Source organism: Ylistrum balloti, unplaced genomic scaffold (genome assembly GCF_031769215.1).
Source record: "Ylistrum balloti isolate Yb309-2 unplaced genomic scaffold, AGI_CSIRO_Ybal_v1 Utg369846, whole genome shotgun sequence".
NCBI lineage: Eukaryota > Metazoa > Mollusca > Bivalvia > Pectinida > Pectinidae > Ylistrum > Ylistrum balloti.
Window position 1 is genome coordinate 905,414 of NW_026782001.1, and position 18,775 is coordinate 924,188.

General features: G+C 35.6%; 1 protein-coding gene across 3 annotated transcripts in view; it reads right to left on the reverse strand.

Annotated features, from left to right (window-relative positions):
• LOC132545388 (extracellular serine/threonine protein kinase four-jointed-like) overlaps window positions 1-18,775 on the reverse strand; it is a 73,718-nt gene that overhangs the window by 23,124 nt on the left and 31,819 nt on the right. The window contains exon 1 of one of the 3 annotated variants that reach the window (XM_060209071.1): window positions 17,479-17,791. The exons of the other annotated variants lie outside the window; for them this stretch is intronic. The gene's annotated coding sequence lies outside the window, so the exon portion shown is untranslated. Of the gene's footprint in view, window positions 1-17,478; window positions 17,792-18,775 lie in introns of those variants that run through there. 3 annotated transcript variants of the gene reach the window in all.

Consider the following 18,775-nt stretch of genomic DNA (forward strand, 5'->3'; position numbering starts at 1 on the left):
CAGCTGAACCATCATCAATAAGGGAGCTGCCATCTTGTATTATATTCTGTAATTGGCTCCAAGATGAGTGCCAGATGAAGACATCCAAGATCCATAGCTTTTAATTAGTCAGTACTAATTGACATTGTCAGCTGGCGAGTCACACTGAGAAGTGTTTCAAAGACATCACCAAAGAACATGAAAAATGACCAATCGGATTACAGGGTTCCCTTATGTGTAGAATTCCTAGAGAAACTTTTTTTGAAGATACATGTTCTGAGAGGAGGACAAAGGACGACAAATGTGTCTGTGTCAGTGATAATGGGTCAAGAAAAAGGCAGATGGTGAAAATGACCCTATTTAAATCCTAAATTGGTGTGGAAAGGATTTATTTTCATTATGGTAATTACATTTGGAAATATCGCAAAATATTAAATTAATGGACCACAACTGACAATTTTTGTCCTGAACAATAGGAGAGATGATTTGTTACAATTGTATGGTGACAGGATGTCATCACCGTCATTGTACCATATAAATAAGACTGTAATCATCTAGCACCTCTTTTCACCTACACTTAACAATCAATTACCACCTTTCATCACATCAAGTGATGCAGCTTTAAGTTGGAATCAAATGATATTAAACCTCATTTAAGGATGAACGCTATATCTTTCCAGGACAAATGCACCTCCTATCGCAAAAGAGCTCTGAGTCAATAGCTGTATATGTGAAGAAATCAATATCCAACATAGAACTGTGTGTAAGCTATAACCTGTAATAACACAAAAAGTAACTCTTATCTGAAAGAACAACACAATCACAGTGAATCTGTTGGTATGAAGGACTTTTTTATCGTGATGATATACATTGTTCATTTCCACCCCAACAAAGGGAGTGTTTCACCATCATAATAATTTGAATGTGGTATTTGTGTTAAAAATTATCATAAGAATACTATATATGAGATTTGGCTATTCCGATTCGAATATCATCATTACTTAGTGTTTAATGTAAATGATATGGAAATAGGTTTTAAAATACCCTGAAAAAATTTGATAAAATTATCAGTTGGGCTGCCTACGTTTATTGAGAGAATTTGAAAAAAAATATGTGACTGGGATATCTTGGAATTAGGTGATAGAGTTTTCATTATTGGCTGATATTTGTCATTGCCAAGTCATCAGTTTTTACATTATTGAAAATCAGTGTTGAATTTGTTGAAATGATCGTCACTAATTGTTTTATGATATAACACTGTAATCTTTTGCTTTGCTATCTTTGCTGGTCTTTCTACTATTTCTGTTTTTATTGTACAATTTCTCAAGCTCAAATGTCACCTTTTTTTTGGCACAGTATGTGTAATTTTACTTTTTTAAGTTCATTTCTTTGAAATTTCCAATTTGCTGTTTGGGGCATATCTACAGAATATCATAAAATATTCATGTATATTGATTTTCCTCAGATGTAAGTGGTTTATTGGAAAGACTGTTTGTTCTTGACTTTTTTTATCAAAGACGCCAGTTTGAATTGCATTTTGGTGGAGAGATAGTTAAGTTTATCTCTAGAGGACAGACATATGGAAGAGAGATTTGAAGATTGGTCAGGGCTGGATGGGTGGGGATAGTCATCCTAGCAAACATTATACTGACAAAGATCTGGAACACCTATAAATCGTACTTGGAGATCTATTTCACACCAGAGCTTGCTTGAAATCTATAGAACATCTGTTCTTGAAAAACTGTGGAGGATTTCAGCTGAGTGGCTTTACCGTAAAAAATGAAAAGCATTTGAAGAGCGACATCCCATGATTTTATATTAAAAATTCATATTTCTGTTATATATACAGGATGCATCTCATTGTCCTGATAGCTTCATAGTTATGATGCAAATTTCAGAGACCATTAACTTGAAACCCCAGCCTTTGTTGAGGGGAGGAATTGCTTTTCAATGGGCTACATCAGAAATGTATTCTACTAAAATGTTGATAACATATTAACTATTAATATCAAACAACTGATACTGAGAACACAAACCTCCGACATATGAGTCACTTGTTAGCTCCGGAGGTGATACCAGATGATGAAATTTAAATGAGATGTTAGACACATGGACGAAAATCACTTCCCTCTAATAAAAAACACAATATTTCATATACAGTCCGAGATATTACCAGACAGATCATAAGAAGATTAATGGAAAGATTAAAACAGATTCAAATTTATGAAAATATTGATGAAAATTTTTGACATCAGCTTGTATGGAACAACAGGTAATTGAAGGGGGGCCTTTTATAGGGAAGGTGATGAAAAGGTTGTAATATATGTGAATTATAGGACCTTAGATACTGCAGGAGGGTAATGACTGCATAGAAAACACCTTGTAATGCTGTACCCTCCATGGATCAATACATCATCTGACAGCTGTAAAAATGGACTGAGAAAGATATTGGAAGAGTGAGTGAATGCCTTTCAGTTAAATAACAAGTCATAAATTTAATGTAAAACAGAAGACATTGAGTGTTGGTATTCCAAACTGTTTTTACATTTAGTCATAAATCTGACAAGTAAATCTAATGGAATGCATGGATAAAATGGAGGAAAGCACTGAAACATTTGGCTTGGATCAGTAGAGATGTTGTTTTTAGAATTAATCATAAATCTGCGATTGATTTTTGCTTGAATTTCAGTAGGATGAACTGTTTTCTTAGTTGGCATGAATCAGAGTGTGACTTTCAGCTGCTATATATTAACATGGATCCAAATAGCTAGTAATATATTGCTTCCATGGTTACAAGGGAAAGTATTATCAGATCTGATCTTCGGGAAAACAGTGGAAAGTTAGGTAGACGTAAACTATACTTGTGTGAGACTTCTGTCAATCAGACCAGTAGTAACTTTTCTACCAAGAAAAACCATAAAAACCATTTTATACAAAACCTGACAAAAGAGCAGTAATAATTTTGACTAGCATGAGTAAATATGACACCTTGTATAAAAAAACCATTAGTACACATAGATTAAAAATGGTGATGGAGGTAGGACTCTGTCCACTTGGGAAATGATTCATAACCAGGCTCGGGACTCTGTCCACTTGGACAATGATTCATAACCAGGCTCTTCCTGCAGTACATTTCCATATTTATCAGTAATAAGCCCATGTTGTTGTGTGCCCATCCCTTTCTGGTAACATCTACTTACTGATGTAAGCTTCGTATGATAATCTTTACTGACATTTCTACAGATTTAATGTGTTATCTTGGTATTGGAAACAGTGAAGTAGCCTTCCAGATATAAGACATTCACCAGTAGATAAAACGTAATATATCATTTATTTTGTTAAGGTAGTAGGCTCTCATTTAAAACCGCTGGTTCTGATTTTTGAATTATCCTTTTAGAATATTCTAACCCTTAATTTTAGTAATATTTAATAAATTGATTTGTAATGTTTATTTTTTCACAGTGACATTAAACTATTGATGTGTTTTAAATGGGTCTCCAGATGTATTGTTATGATGTGTTGGCAACCCTATGACTTTTGTCAGCCTAGAAATGTTTTTGATATACAACACAAGATTTTACTGGGATCCGTTTTAGCTGATTTATAACTTTTAGTTAAACTTATTTCAAGTTAGACTGCCCCCAGGATCTTGAGAGTCACAGAGAGTGGTGATGTTCATAGACAGATTTCCCCAGCAGGGAACGCCCTCATACAATTCACATTTAATATTGAACAGGTAAAGGACAACACACCTGTATTTATGAAGTCTGGATTATTTTATTTACCTGTTAAATTAGCCAGAGCAACTATTTTATATCATATTGGGAGGTATACAAAAGTAGAGTAATTCAGAAAGTTTCAGTACTGTGTTTTTCAATTGTTAAAAGATATGTTACATCTCCTAGTATTTTATTGCTGTCTTTAAGGTGGCCTGCAATACTTCTCTACCTGTGCTCTCCTGCCACAAATTTTATGAGGAATTTTCACAATAGGAAATCCTTTGAGAAGCGATGGAAGCAGAGTGATGAATACGAAATAGCTGTGGTTTATATGTGGACCGGAGTGTGTGTAGCTCTGATCCTCTCCCAGTAATATTTGTCAAAAGTGTCGCCCTGTAAAAGTTACAGATGAAAGGAACCTCACAGCAGGCAAGGCTAACACCAAACTATAAGGGTTGAATGGGTTCTCTCTATACATAGACACTGTGACCACAACAACTCCAATCCTTTAGCTTTAGTACAGTATCTTGTGATCATGAGTTGTACAATATAAAATTGACACATTCTTCACTGTCTCCTATCTAGTACATGTGTGAGGGTCAACAGCTCATTACAAGTCTGACACTGTGAGGATTTCTGTCATATCTTTTCTATAGAAAGAAAGAGTCAACTTTAAGAAATATTTGATTAATTCTGATATCATAAACTGTGATAAAATTAATGATTCTGTGTCTTACAATGAAGTAGAGTTCAGTAAAATTGTGTTGTGAAATAATATGCTGTAATTACTTATAGGTCTACAAAGTAGCCATGTACTTGGCTATTGAGCGATACAGTACAGGGCGTTAAACCCTGGAATCTAGAATTGTATAAATGTAGGGGAAATATTACTCTCCTATCCAAAAGAACACTTTTTACAGAAAACTCTGACAGTTATCTAACAAAACTCCTGCTTATATCTCCCATAAAATTCTTATTTACATTATATTATGCACCCTATAATTTCTAAAAGAAGTACGAAAAGAAGAAAAAAACATTTTTGTGACAGGAAACTTTGACAGTGTCCTTTTGTGCTAATGTTAGCATTGAAACGTTTTTATGTGTATTTTTTCTAAGGGAACATAAATTTAGTTATAAAGCTTTTATAAGAGTATATATTTGATCGAGTCATGGCAAGATACTGTGCGAGATATAAGGTCTGTCTTTGTGTTTAATTTCAGAGAGCACCTGCACATTTGATGATAAAATATTAAAACAGTAGGGATCACTTTTTATTACAGCAACAATATGTTAGAGATTTGAGTTGAATTTTTCTGTGGTTTTCAGCATCAAAAGATAGCATGCCTTCAACTCTAGCGAATTTTGTTCTTTGGTCTAGTATGTTGTATCCGTGTGATATCATAAATCAAGAATATATACTGTTAAGCATGACCTTCATTCTGGATTAAAAATCATATTTTAGTTATCATTTATACAAGGATAAAGTATTCTCACTTTTTAAGTGCAAATCGAATATAGCAATTTATTTCAACAATTGGAAAATACTATATCAAAATAGAAATTTTATTTAAAAGTCAGTTCAGTCATTCACATGCATTTTGTAATGGAATGTGTCACTTTTAGAAGCTTGTGATAATTCCAAGTGTCTGTTTTTAAACTGTTGTTTATTTTCTGGTTAATGAAAGTTCTACTTTGTGTCGGTTGGATGAAGTAATGTTAAACAATTTCCATTATTTAGTTTTACTTGGAGAATGAGAAGAAATCTTTCTGCTAGAATGTACATGAGAGAGTAATACAAATGGCAGACCACAGAGCTATTTTATTATATCAGGTAAGGCATGAGGTACTCGAGTTGACTGAAGTTTTACAGTTCTTCCCCATATACTCACACCATACCTGTCACAAACCTGATGGATGACTGCCAGCTTTTATACAAAGATCAAAACATATACCCTGTGCATAAAGTTGTTGTGTATTAATGGAAGTTGAGAGTATATTAAACGAGGAGATGTTTGTGTCAATTTTGTTATTACGGTCACTTTTTAATCCCTTCACAACCCAATATTGCGATAGATATGTTAATCTTTCCTCCCTACATCCCAGTGTTGAAGAGTTCATTTGAGTGAGTTGGCGCTGTTGTATGGCGAGAATGTTTTGTTGCTGTGCAGCGGAAATGTTGTGTGGGGTAAGATTAGGACAATGACGCGTGTCTACTACGATTGTTGGATGAAGGAGAGATGACAAAGTAATCTGTTTCATAGTAAGATATGAACTTGAGAAAACTTTCAGATTTTGGAATTACCAACATCAATTACTGTTGAATTGAAGCATCCATTTTAATTCGTAGTAGTATTTCTATCCATCGTTTGTATAGGTGTAACTTATAACTCATTGTTTTTATCAATGTAAACATTGTAGCCAATTCTATGTTACTGTATGGGATTATTTAACAGTATATCAAACTTTGATAAAATGGTTTCTATGGCCAAATTAACTTAAAACAACAATATTTAAAGAAAATTGCCTGAAGTGATGAAAGCAATTGCTTGATGGCAGTTATTAATTGTTTTACATAAGATATCCTTTTATAATTTAAACTATTTAATAATGATAAGGACAGGGAAGTAAGACTACAAGGACCCTTTTGTACATGTGTATCTTGTGTTGAGGTAGAAACTCGGGGAGCAGAAAGTCAACTCCAATTGTCTTGTGATATGATGAGCATGCCCATGGGAATGAGGCTGACAGTTTTGATACCAATGCTGTCATACACAATGATGAAAGTTGATCCTGCTTGCCCTCCCAACAGCATATGGACCTGCATGTGCATACGAATTGCATGTGGGTTGCAGCGTTGATGATTGATGTGACACAGCTGATGGATGTGACATGGCATGCATGCATGTCATTAAGGAATATTGAAAGACAATGGCTGTCCTTGAGGTAGGCAGGGCATGTCCGGAGAGGAAACCTTGAGTCGTGATTAATTCATTGATGACATGATGTGCAGACAGGCCTTGAGCGTTACCGATTAATATAAGAGGGCTGACATGCAAACAGTGACTTTGCATGTCATGCAGATGCAGATGGAAAGGTCGTTGGAAATCACAGGAGAGAAGGAAGCAGATCGACATGTCTGGACATAAGACTTATGGATTCCATAAACATGACTTTCATGTTTACTCATTACCGTGTTGTACTGGTTTTACAAAATCAGACAGACAAGATCTTATTCAATGATTTCTATATTGAAGCAATATACAACACACTATCGACAAAAACTATCACAATCTACATTGAGAATTGTCTAAATGAAATGAAATTCTGTTCATAACCCCAACCCCATCTTCATAAAAACAAACATCTGACTTCAATTAACATAAAAATTGAAGTAATTCTAATGAACAATTTCTGTTGTAAGCGAAACTTGTAATGTAATTAATGCTTCATGACAGCTAACATATCTGACAATGAAATATAGCCAAACTGAAAGCAATTAATAGGTATGGGAGTGAGCAAAGAGGCTGAACTCATGAAGACTTGCATCCAGGCACAGCTGCATGGACAGACTTACAGAACACTACATCATTAGTAATCATTGGAACGTTTCACTGACGGGTGCACCATTGTGAAAATGTATTGTGTCAACTGGAGAGGTCTTTTTTACATTCCAGGTATACATTAAGTGCAGAGGCATAGACAGTAACTGGCAATACTGTACATGTCATAACATGTGGGATTTATCAGGGCTGCTTTGAGGGATGTGCCATGCAGAATCTAGTGTTATCTGTCACTAGGAGCAGAGATAGGCAGGGTATGTGCATCTACAGCTCTAAACAGATGGCACATTTCACAAAAACACCGTAATTACATTGTAATGGCCTCATTAGTAAACTGCTGACGAAAATTTACCTCTAATAGGTCACCATAGAAATAAAGGTCATCTGCGAAAGGTGAACTCCTGACTGAAAGGTCACCTAGCAGGTGTTACTATGGAAACCTTAGCCCGGTATAGGGGCAAAGAAAAACTGATAGTGAGGTTTGCCACATACCACCATACAGGGATGGACCAACTCTTGACAAAGGCAATAAAAATCCTTCAAAATCAAAATAGAACAGTGATACATCTGTCAATAAAAGCTATATTTCTGTACTGGTATGAATTCCAAAGTAGATCTGCCCTGTGATGAAATTTCAAATAAATCAAATTTCAGATTTTTAAAACTTTGCTGAAGATTAATGTGGAGATTTCCTTTTGAACACTAAGGATACATATGTTAAATAAATTGGAGGATCTCCCTTTCTGTTAACAGGGTGTACTAAGGCGAAATGAAATAGAAGCACAAACAGAAACAGTTATCACGGAACAGGAAGCAAGGTTTGGGTGTCAAAAACAGATGTTTCTCTTAACCAGGAAAAAAACTGGGAAAGATTTACATGTCGAGAAGCAGCATTTAGTTTCCTGGGTGGGATTCCTGATAGTTTTTGTCTGTGAGTTAATTAGGTTTTGAATAAAATGTGTTGATGTACTTTGAGGGGGGAATTCTCTGTGATACCCTACGATAATCAGATATCAGAAAGACAGAGCTCAGCTGCCACTCATAGGTATGATAAAGATAGACTTCCAACTCCGATAATGTAAGTGAGTGAAGACATTTGTGGACAAAGATCAGCTTCATTCAAACAACAGAATCTTTTGTTTACATTTAGTAAATATACATGTTGTTTCTGCTGTGTTTGGTGTCTGAATAATTCTTTTTAACGAATCATTTTTATTTTATATAAATTATCTCAGGATTGGAAGTAATGCCTTCCCCATATTTTTTGACAGTATATCAGTAATTCTAGGTCTGTGGTAATGATTTTAATCTTTTTCCTATTGGTTTTTGCTATATAGTGCTTTCTGAATGCTTTCTTTTTGTTTTTTGAAAATTGTGTCTTTCTAATTTTTTAAAGAAAATCCTGCCTATCATGATGGCATTTCTTTAGTTGTTTCAGGATTAGTCCTATCTATTCCTTCTGTTGAGGTTACACTCATGCTTCCTTGTAATCTGTATTGAATCTCATATATTTTTGGTTGATTAAGGGTATTTATCACGAGAAGTGATAAGAGAAGTTAGATAAGATATTTCAGGTGACTAGTTATTGACAAAATGAAGAAAGTTGTAAAGTTTAGCAGCACTAGTAAGATAAGTCTATTACCAGTACAGAATCACTTCAGATCCTTTACACTGGACACAATAATAACAAAACATTAAATAAATCAATTAAGACAACAGTTCCAATTTTTATTTAATTTCAGACTTATATAAAAGTTCTTAATCTTCATAATGCTTATTAATTTTGAAAGATTTTGCTGTCGGTGCCGAGGTTACTCATTCTAGAAGGTTGGTCCTGATAGTTTACAATGCTTTGGAAATAAATGAAAGACCTCTTGTCCCTTGTCTTTGGACCATGTTTTGTTAATCAAGAAAGTCATTGCTTGTCATAGGAATCATGTAAAGCAACATTTTTTTCTGGTTGTAAAGTTGTTACATTTACGCTATTAAGCCATTTAAATAGAATCAGGTTCTAGTGGGGTTTTTTTGGTACATCATCTGTAGCCTTTATCTTATTGGTGTCATTGTATAACAGGGAAGGCGTCTTTTCTGTAATTTACTGTAAATGACTTTAACTGTTTATGGTCTCTGTTGAGTACAGATTTTATTACGGTCCAATGAACACTAAACTTTTATTGTCAATGGTCGACCAGGTTTATTGTTTAAATTGAATATAGCTGTTATATGAAGTGATTTTATCGACACTACAAGTCTTTTGAAAGATACAATCTACACATACTTCTAGCTTGTGAATTGTAGCGACAGAGGTTTAGATTGGAATGTACTGGCCACATTAGTTTTCCCTATAGGCAGTAGGATTTCTCTGTGTAGCCGATCATCCTAAAATCTTATACCAATACCTATGTTTAGACGTTTACAGAGGGCATTTGGGAAATCAAACATAGGGGTAGCAAAAGTTTCAATTACTATCGCAAAAATAAATTTCTGAGGATTTAATTTGAAAAAAACTTCTGTTGTCGCTGTGAATTTTATAGTCATGGAGTGCTTGCTTCTCTGTTGTTTGGAATTGAATTTCAAAAAAACTTTAAATTTCACAAGGATTTTGAACATCCAGTATTTTTATATACACTGACTAGATACAATCAGTTTGTACAAATAAATATTGTTTTATTTTGATTTTAAATAGAAACCTCAGTGCTTGCTTCTCTGTTGTTTGGAATTGAATTTCAAAAAAATCTTTAAATTTGCACAAGGATTTTGAAAACATTCGATATTTTGTTTGTTATTTACAGTATTTTAAACATCATTCTCTCATATCGTTGAGCTCTTAATTCTTGGGGAATTTTACCCCCAATTCATAATAATAGAATATTCCCAATTTGTTTCAGCTTCTCTCATATCGTTGAGGGTTTGTTTGTTATTTACAGTATTTTAAAATCATTTTCCCGATTCAGAATTTGTAATTTATAAATGATGTGTGCCAGTTTTCTACACTATAAAGGTTCCATTATATAAACTAGGTTTTCTCACTTTGAGAGAAGGGTTTCTCATACCTCTAAACCTATACTTATTGTAATTATCTGCAATTTCATTGTAGTTGTGTACGAATTTACTGTTTTGACTACAGTTCCCATATTTGTTGTGAAATTCTTATACAAATGAATACAGGCACTAATTTCTGTTTGCTGTAGAGTGTTGTCTGTAAAGGTCTTTGATTGTATATTGAATATATGATAATGTTAATTATAAGTAGGATATTGAGATTGTCCAAGAGCCAACAGGAAGTGTGGAACACCTGCACAGACAAAAGACTATAAGCTGCATAAACAAGGACAATAGAACTAGGTGTATGTACTAGACTAGCGATACAATACTTATAGTATGACAAAATATAATGTTAGATCAAACATATAATATCATGCAAAGATATACAAAAATATGGCAACTTGTATTTAGGATCACAATTTTAACTTTAGTCATTTAAGATCATTTCTGTGTGTAGTTTGGAGGGACACTGGTGAGGTCCCCCATACCTTTTCAGGTCCCATGGGGGAATTGTCATCATCTAGGTGTAAGAACTTGGGAGCAAAACATCCAACAACAAAGACCCCCACCGCATCTCCCTAAATTTATTTAATGAACTTTAATGTTCGTAAGAAATGACATAATGATATTGATTATTATTCTAAATGTATTGAGAATTATGTAGATATCATCTCATCAGAATGTATAGTCTGAATATCTGTGTAAGGTACAGTGAAAGGTGTGTATAGTCTGAATATCTGTGTAAGGTACAGTGAAAGGTGTGTATAGTCTGAATATCTGTGTAAGGTACAGTGAAAGGTGTGTATAGTCTGAATATCTGTGTAAGGTACAGTGAAAGGTGTGTATAGTCTGAATATCTGTGTAAGGTACAGTGAAAGGTGTGTATAGTCTGAATATCTGTGTAAGGTACAGTGAAAGGTGTGTATAGTCTGAATATCTGTGTAAGGTACAGTGAAAGGTGTGTATAGTCTGAATATCTGTGTAAGGTACAGTGAAAGGTGTGTATAATCTGAATATCTGTGTAAGGTACAGTGAAAGGTGGATTGTTACCTTAACAGATTTAATTCCTGGAAATTGTACAAATGTACATGAGCATTATCTTTAGGTAAAAACAACATGCACTGACTTATCAAAATCTAATAAATGTACAAGGATTGACTGCCATAGACTGACTGCCATCATTAGAACTGGACCGACTGCAATTTGAGATCTAATAAATGTATGTGGGAAGACCTTCACCTTGAGATCTAACAAACATACATAGGACGACCTTCACCTTGCGATCAACAAACATACATGGACAACCTCCACCTTGAGCTCTAACAAACATACATGGGAGGACCTTCACCTTGAGTTCTAACAAACATACATGGGGCAACCTTCACCTTGAGATCTAACAAACATACATGGGATGACCTTCACCTTGATATCTAACAAACATACCTTGGACGACCACCATCTTGAGATCTAGATTCAGATCTTTCAAAATAAGTTTTCTTCCATTTGATACTAATACTTGATGGCAAGTGTTGTGAAGGGTCTTACTGTGGGAGGAAACTGAAAATCCCGGGGAAACCCAGGTTGTTCAGCAAGTGACCACACCTGTCGTTTGTGGAATCAAACCTGGGATGCCTTGGTGAAAGGCAAGTGCATTACCACTGTGCCACCGGTGATCTAGTAGACCTCAGCCTGGATATTGTGTCTAAATAGTCATGATTTCCATGGCAAAAGCACACAAGGAAATTATTGCGTGTACAGACATAGAATTACTTTGTATGTATTCTTAAACAGCCCGCCTATCATGTGAACGGGGAATGTATATCTGAGTGGTGAGACTGACATGCAAGCCAGTCATTTTGTTAGACAGGAATCTGTATGGATTAAACATGCTACATACCTTGGTCTGTCTTGAATCTGTTCAAAAGTTGTGTGTTTAAAACGAAAATCCAAAACCATGTGAGAAGGGAAGCTTTGAGGTGATAGAATTCACGAACCAATTGGAAACAATGTCAGTTTAGATTTAGGAGTAACAAAAAAGGATTAATTCCCATAATCCAACAAAGAAATGATCTGTGTTCAGTTCCACACATAGCAGTGCGATTTCACAGATGTCATTAATAGAAATTGAACGTTAATGCGTTTGAAATGACTGAAAAATTAAAACCGAGTTCATTCTCACCTTGCAAGTGAAACTAAATGAACATCACACTTTTGCAAAGAGCTTGGTTTTCTATGATTTCATTAGAAATTTATCATGTGCCATTGGTCTTTAATCCAAGTAACGAGGAAGCCATCTGCCCCCTCCTAGAGCACTGTCCTCCGTGATTGTCATGCTAATTGTGTTTCTGATCAATAGAACCCTTCAGCATATTCTACAGATCCTTGCATAGTCATCTTTTACGGCTTCTGGCATATTCCGTTTGTCAATCAGGCACAATGAAATCCGTCAGGGTGCCATCAGGTCATGTGACGAGGACCGACATCAGATTTTATTGTAATTTGGTGCTCTCACCACTATTCAGACGCCTGCGACTAAATATTACCGGAAAATGCTCCATGTTATTCCAACTCTTTTGGATGGTGCTCATGGGATGAATGCAGACCAAGAGTCGAGAAGGAAAGAATGGAGTTGATTGTAATGATAACTCCAGGGAAACTTTACAAAATAGAATTCACTTCTGAATACTGGAGACAAAATGGCACTGAAACAGTTACTTCTGTCCACAGATCAATATGTACTGTGTTCTCTCCTCATGTACTGTATTTTAAGTGAACTTTGAAAATCGTGTTTTACACCACCTTCAATACCATCAGAAGTAAATTTTTTAACAGCTTGTAATTACACTGATCTGTCCATTGTCCAGCAAATGTTCCACTAAAAGCACATGGCTGAATTTTGGTGTATAACCAGATTATCTAGGGTCACAAAGTTCCCTCACGTAAATTTTATGAGCCAGCGTAAACCTAGAACTTCCTATACTTGTCACACCTTTGAACTCTACACGTAAAATCAACACATGATTCAGATTCCCTATATACCCACGATTCTGATCTCGGGGATATCCCAGGTGCAGGCTTATTCCACATGTACCTCTATATGACTGTAATATATATATGCTTTTTTTGTCTTGTGAGTGGGTTTCTGTCTGTATGTGATTTCCGCTCGAGTGACAACCGTGTTTTCTATGCTTGACTGATCTACAATACAACCACAATAGATAGATGTGCCCTTATCGTGTTGAGCCGTTACCTGTTGCTTTGTTCTTGGGTACCGATCAAAACTATGTTGTAGCAGGATTCGGTTACTAAACCACCTGAAGTTTAATAGGCACCTCACATGCAAACGGATGTCTGGGCTACAATGTGGTGCTTCTGTACGTGATGTGCACTCGACCCAATGTAATTCTATCATAGTTAAAAACATCATGCAAAAACGGGGAAAAAAATCAGTTGGCACATTTGTCTTCACGACATGAAACGCACAATGTGCAATATTGACTCAATGAAACACAAAAACAGTACGTTTGTCTTGAAGGCTTGTAATAAACAACATGTTATATACAAACACAAGAATAGCTGACGACATCTGATAGGCCATGCGTGCACAGTCATCATGCGATGTCATTTTTCTTTTCAGAAACCCAAGGCAGAAATAGAATATGAACACCAAGTGAGATCATTGAAATGTGAGAGATGTTCGTGACATTTGTCGTGTAGAAAACCTAGAAGTACATCATCAGTAATAAATACGTAGTTGGAAGGCAATATCTGATACACCACTAGAATCCAAGTCACAAGGATGGTATTTATCTTAACCTAAGAAGTGCTTCATAAAGACTATCCAATATTCTTTAAGCTTCGCTTGGCTTTGTTGTAAATCATAAGACTGTTGTTAATCTTAAGCCAACTTGAACATCTGTTTTGGCAAATTTAAAATAAATTCATTTTTATTTCATATATATAAATAACATTTTTCAGAAGTGGTGAATTTAAAAATAAAATTTTCAGATATAAAGTCGTAGAAACATTCATAAAAATAAAACAGGCCATTTACATTATAAAATTCTTCTAATGTAAAAACTCTGTCATATTAAAGTTTGCAAAATTTAAAAAGAAGATTCACTGTGAAAGATAACTTATCTTTTAGATGCTCTGATCATCAATGGTGGGAAATCTAAGCTGTCGATCTTCAATCATTTACAGATAAGCTAGCCAGTCTCTTAAAAATTATTTGATAAACGTTGCAAAGTGAGTCCTATAGAAAATTTATATTTGACAAAATATTGGATTATCATCTTTTAGATGATATCCTTGAATGAGGATGTTTTTGTTATAAAGCACATGAACAAAGTGAACCACTACATGGCTGAGGACTCATTTTATAAAAAAATATTGTCAGAGTATGTCATCATGTTTTCAGAAGTAGATTTGTATTAAGATTAAAGATATCCATTTATTTTTTAACACATATATGTCTTCAGTGAATGAAAAGCAGCTGTGAATCTTCAATACATACATTAGCAGATAAAAAAATGATGTTGTACATTTATACAGCTGAGTATAGGCTTGTGTAACGTGAGAGAAGTCTGTATCATTCTTTATTTCTACTTTCAGTTTACATTGATTGGAATCAAGGAGACATTGATAGATACAAAATATATATTTCTGTTTCTAATAAAAGTATCTGTGATATTGTAACCATATTAATTTGCTCACGTTTAGTTACAGTGATCATATATGTCCGTATAAGGTATTCAGTGGATGATTCCAGTAAGATTCTATTTTAAGACAGATCAAATAATCCACTAAATGTTTCTAGTAGCTTGAGGGATTGGGGAAAAAACAATTTTATCAAAGGAGTTTTTGAACAGATTTGACTGTGTTAAGAACGAGATGACCCTAATGTAGTGTTTACCTGATGGCTCTTTATCAGGTATGTGTTCATTAGCTCTTCTCACCTGAAGAACTTTTAAACTCAGACCTTTGACAGAATCATTAAAATCTCATCTTGCTATCTTTCGATCTGGAACCTTGGACGTTGATAGATCACATTTTAACAAAAACCGCTAAGAACATGATCCGTTGTATAACAAAACCTTGGATAAACAAAAACAGCCTTGAACAGGTTTGTTATATAATACAAGTGGGAATAAACAAACAGCAGGATATCAATCATTGATGTAACAGAAGTGTAAAAGTACGAGGACACGGTTGGTAATAACATAACGAGGTTGTCCTGTTTGTGCCAGCGGATAATTAATATCCCACCTTGGTATAATCAAATCTCCAACAGATACACACCTGGAAACATACCAAGAGGTCATACCTATAGGGCCGTGCTAACTACTTGGTTATGTATTTAGTAGCACAAGTATTGTCTGGTTTATATTAGATTTCTTTCCATCATAAATGTCTGATACTTGATCAAGAAAAAAAGTTTTGGAGACAACATTTACCATGGTATGCATGTATACAGTCTTGTTGTATTGCCCAAGTGATCATGGTGCTTCCTCATGTCATCATGGTACTTCCCCACTTCATCATGGTACTATCCCACTTCATCATGGTGCTACCCCACTTCATCATGGTGCTACCCACTTCATCATGGTGCTACCCACTTCATCATGGTACTTCCCCACTTCATCATGGTACTATCCCACTTCATCATGGTACTTCCCCACTTCATCATGGTACTATCCCACTTCATCATGGTGCTACCCCACTTCATCATGGTGCTACCCATTTCATCATGGTGCTACGCCACATCATCATGGTACTTCCCCACTTCATCATGGTGCTACCCCACATCATGATGGTACTACCCACTTCATCATGGTACTACCCCACTTCATCATGATGCTACCAACTTCATCATGGTGCTACCCCACATCATGATGGTACTACCCCACTTCATCATGATGCTACCCCACTTCATCATGATGCTACCCCACATCATCATGGTGCTACCCCATTTCATCATGATGCTACCCCACATCATCATGGTGCTACCCCATTTCATCATGGTGCTACCCTACATCACCATGGTGCTACCCCACATCATGATGGTACTTCCCCACTTCATCATGGTGCTACCCCACTTCATCATGGTGCTACCCACTTCATCATGGTGCTACCCCACATCATGATGGTACTACCCCACTTCATCATGGTGCTACCCCACATCATCATGGTGCTACCCTACATCATCATGGTGCTACCCCACATCATCATGGTGCTACCCCACATCATGATGGTACTACCCCACTTCATCATGGTGCTACCCCACTTCATCATGATGCTACGCCACATCATGATGGTACTACCCACTTCATCATGGTGTTGTCCAACTTAAACTTGGGATACCTAACACTAGCAGTAAAGCCAATTTCAGGGTAGTGTTACCTGATTAAAGCATGGTGTAAAATGCAATTTGGTGGTACTACAAAATTGCAATGCTGTGTAACCAAACTTCACAGCGTTACACAATCTTTTTATTGTTTTACATACTTCTCTACTTGTGATTACCTTAGAGACATTAATTTTTAAATTTTGCAAAAGATAATCTGCAAAATAATGTACAACAATTTGATAATATTTCACTCAATGTAAATTTAACTACTGCACAACCAATTACTTTCGTGGGGATATATTTTGGTGTAATTCATGTGTACTCATAAAGGATACTGATAAACAGAAGTTTACATGATTATGGTACTAATGGATTTTGTGAGCAAGATTTCTCCACAAAATCAAATGCTGGTGAAAGTTGTTTTTGTTTGAAAACCATAAAATTTGAACCCCACAACAATATGTGATTTTACAGTATTCTAAACAGACATTGGTAGGATTGTCCATAAACCATTAGAATAATGGATTTCAGGACATTAATTAGTTTTTGATATTTTTATGTGATTTTTTTTTTCATTTATCATTCATTGTGGTCTTTAAACATCATGTTATGTAACAAAAAGTCAAATTCTATAACAATTATTGTCACCACTGAAGCATCTTCACTGCTTCCATTCTGTGACGTTTGTGTTTGTATTGATGTTAAGAGATATTTTATGTGATGTAGCTCCCTCAATAAATAGAGAACAGATTAAAGTCTATACAGTGATTTTTCATCATTAATTCTTCATGATTTCTCTAAATCTGACAATAAATGTCAAGCTTACCTGCAGTTAATTAAACAAAGTGTGGTGTTAACTCCTGGTATATAAGAGTCCTTTATCCAAGAAACTTTTATGGTAATTCTGCGTAGACTGATCAAAGACGTGGCAGCACAACTAAAGCATCAACACAAACTGTTCCGTCTATTTTATGGACTTGGCTAACTATAAGATTATAAAAGTAAGCCACAGACACCTGCCCGAGTGGCCAGGCGAGATGGTTACAGGTGTATATAAGTGTTCCTTGGTCACGGGTCACTTAACACATGTCTTGGTTGACTTAAATAAATACTTGTTATCTATTCTCCCTGACACCTCCGTATGGCTCCCGGCTGCAGACCTAAAGTCCAGGTGTTGGTTCTCGACACCTCTACCACAGACTGCCTCTGTGATGGTCACACCCGTTTAAATACTCCATCAGTGGTGTTTCAGTTGTGGTTCTGTGTGTATATACGGACAGATCTCAAATGGGGCTCTACTGAGTGGTAGTATCACACCAGTATAAATGTCATTACCACAAAAATGCTGGTCAACAAAAAATTGTCACAAGTCAGAGTCAACATCTAATGTGAAAAAGGTGTGAATTATCACCCTTACTAGGGCCCAGGTTAGCCTTGATATTCCTGTAAATGGTGATAGTCATCACCCTTACAAGGGCTCAGGTCAGCCTCAATATTACTGTAAATGGAGTTGTCACCCTTACAAGGGCTCAGGTCAGCCTTAATATTACTGTAAATGGAGTTGTCACCTTTACAAGGGCTCAGTTCAGCCTTAATATTACACGATTTAGTGATTATCACCCTTAAAAGGGCTCAGGTCAGACTCAATATTCCTGTAAATGGAGTTGTCACCATTACAAAGGCTCGGGTCAGGCTTAATATTACTGAAAATGTTGATATTTAAAACCCTTTTAAGGCTCAGGTTAGCCTCAATATTCCTGTAAACTTATCTGATGACAATGTTAATTAACAGGTAACCACACCAAATAGTAGTAAACTTACCTGACGACAGTGTTAATTAACAGGTTACCACACCAGATAGTCGTAAACTTACCTGACAGTGTTAATTAACAGGTAACCACACCAGATAGTAGTAAACTTACCTGACGACAGTGTTAATTAACAGGTTACCACACCAGGTAGTAGTAAACTTATCTGATGACAGTGTTAATTAACAGGTAACCACACCAGATAGTACTAAACTTACCTGACGACAGTGTTAATTAACAGGTAACCACACCAGATAGTAGTAAACTTATCTGATGACAGTGTTAATTAACAGGTAACCACACCAGATAGTAGTA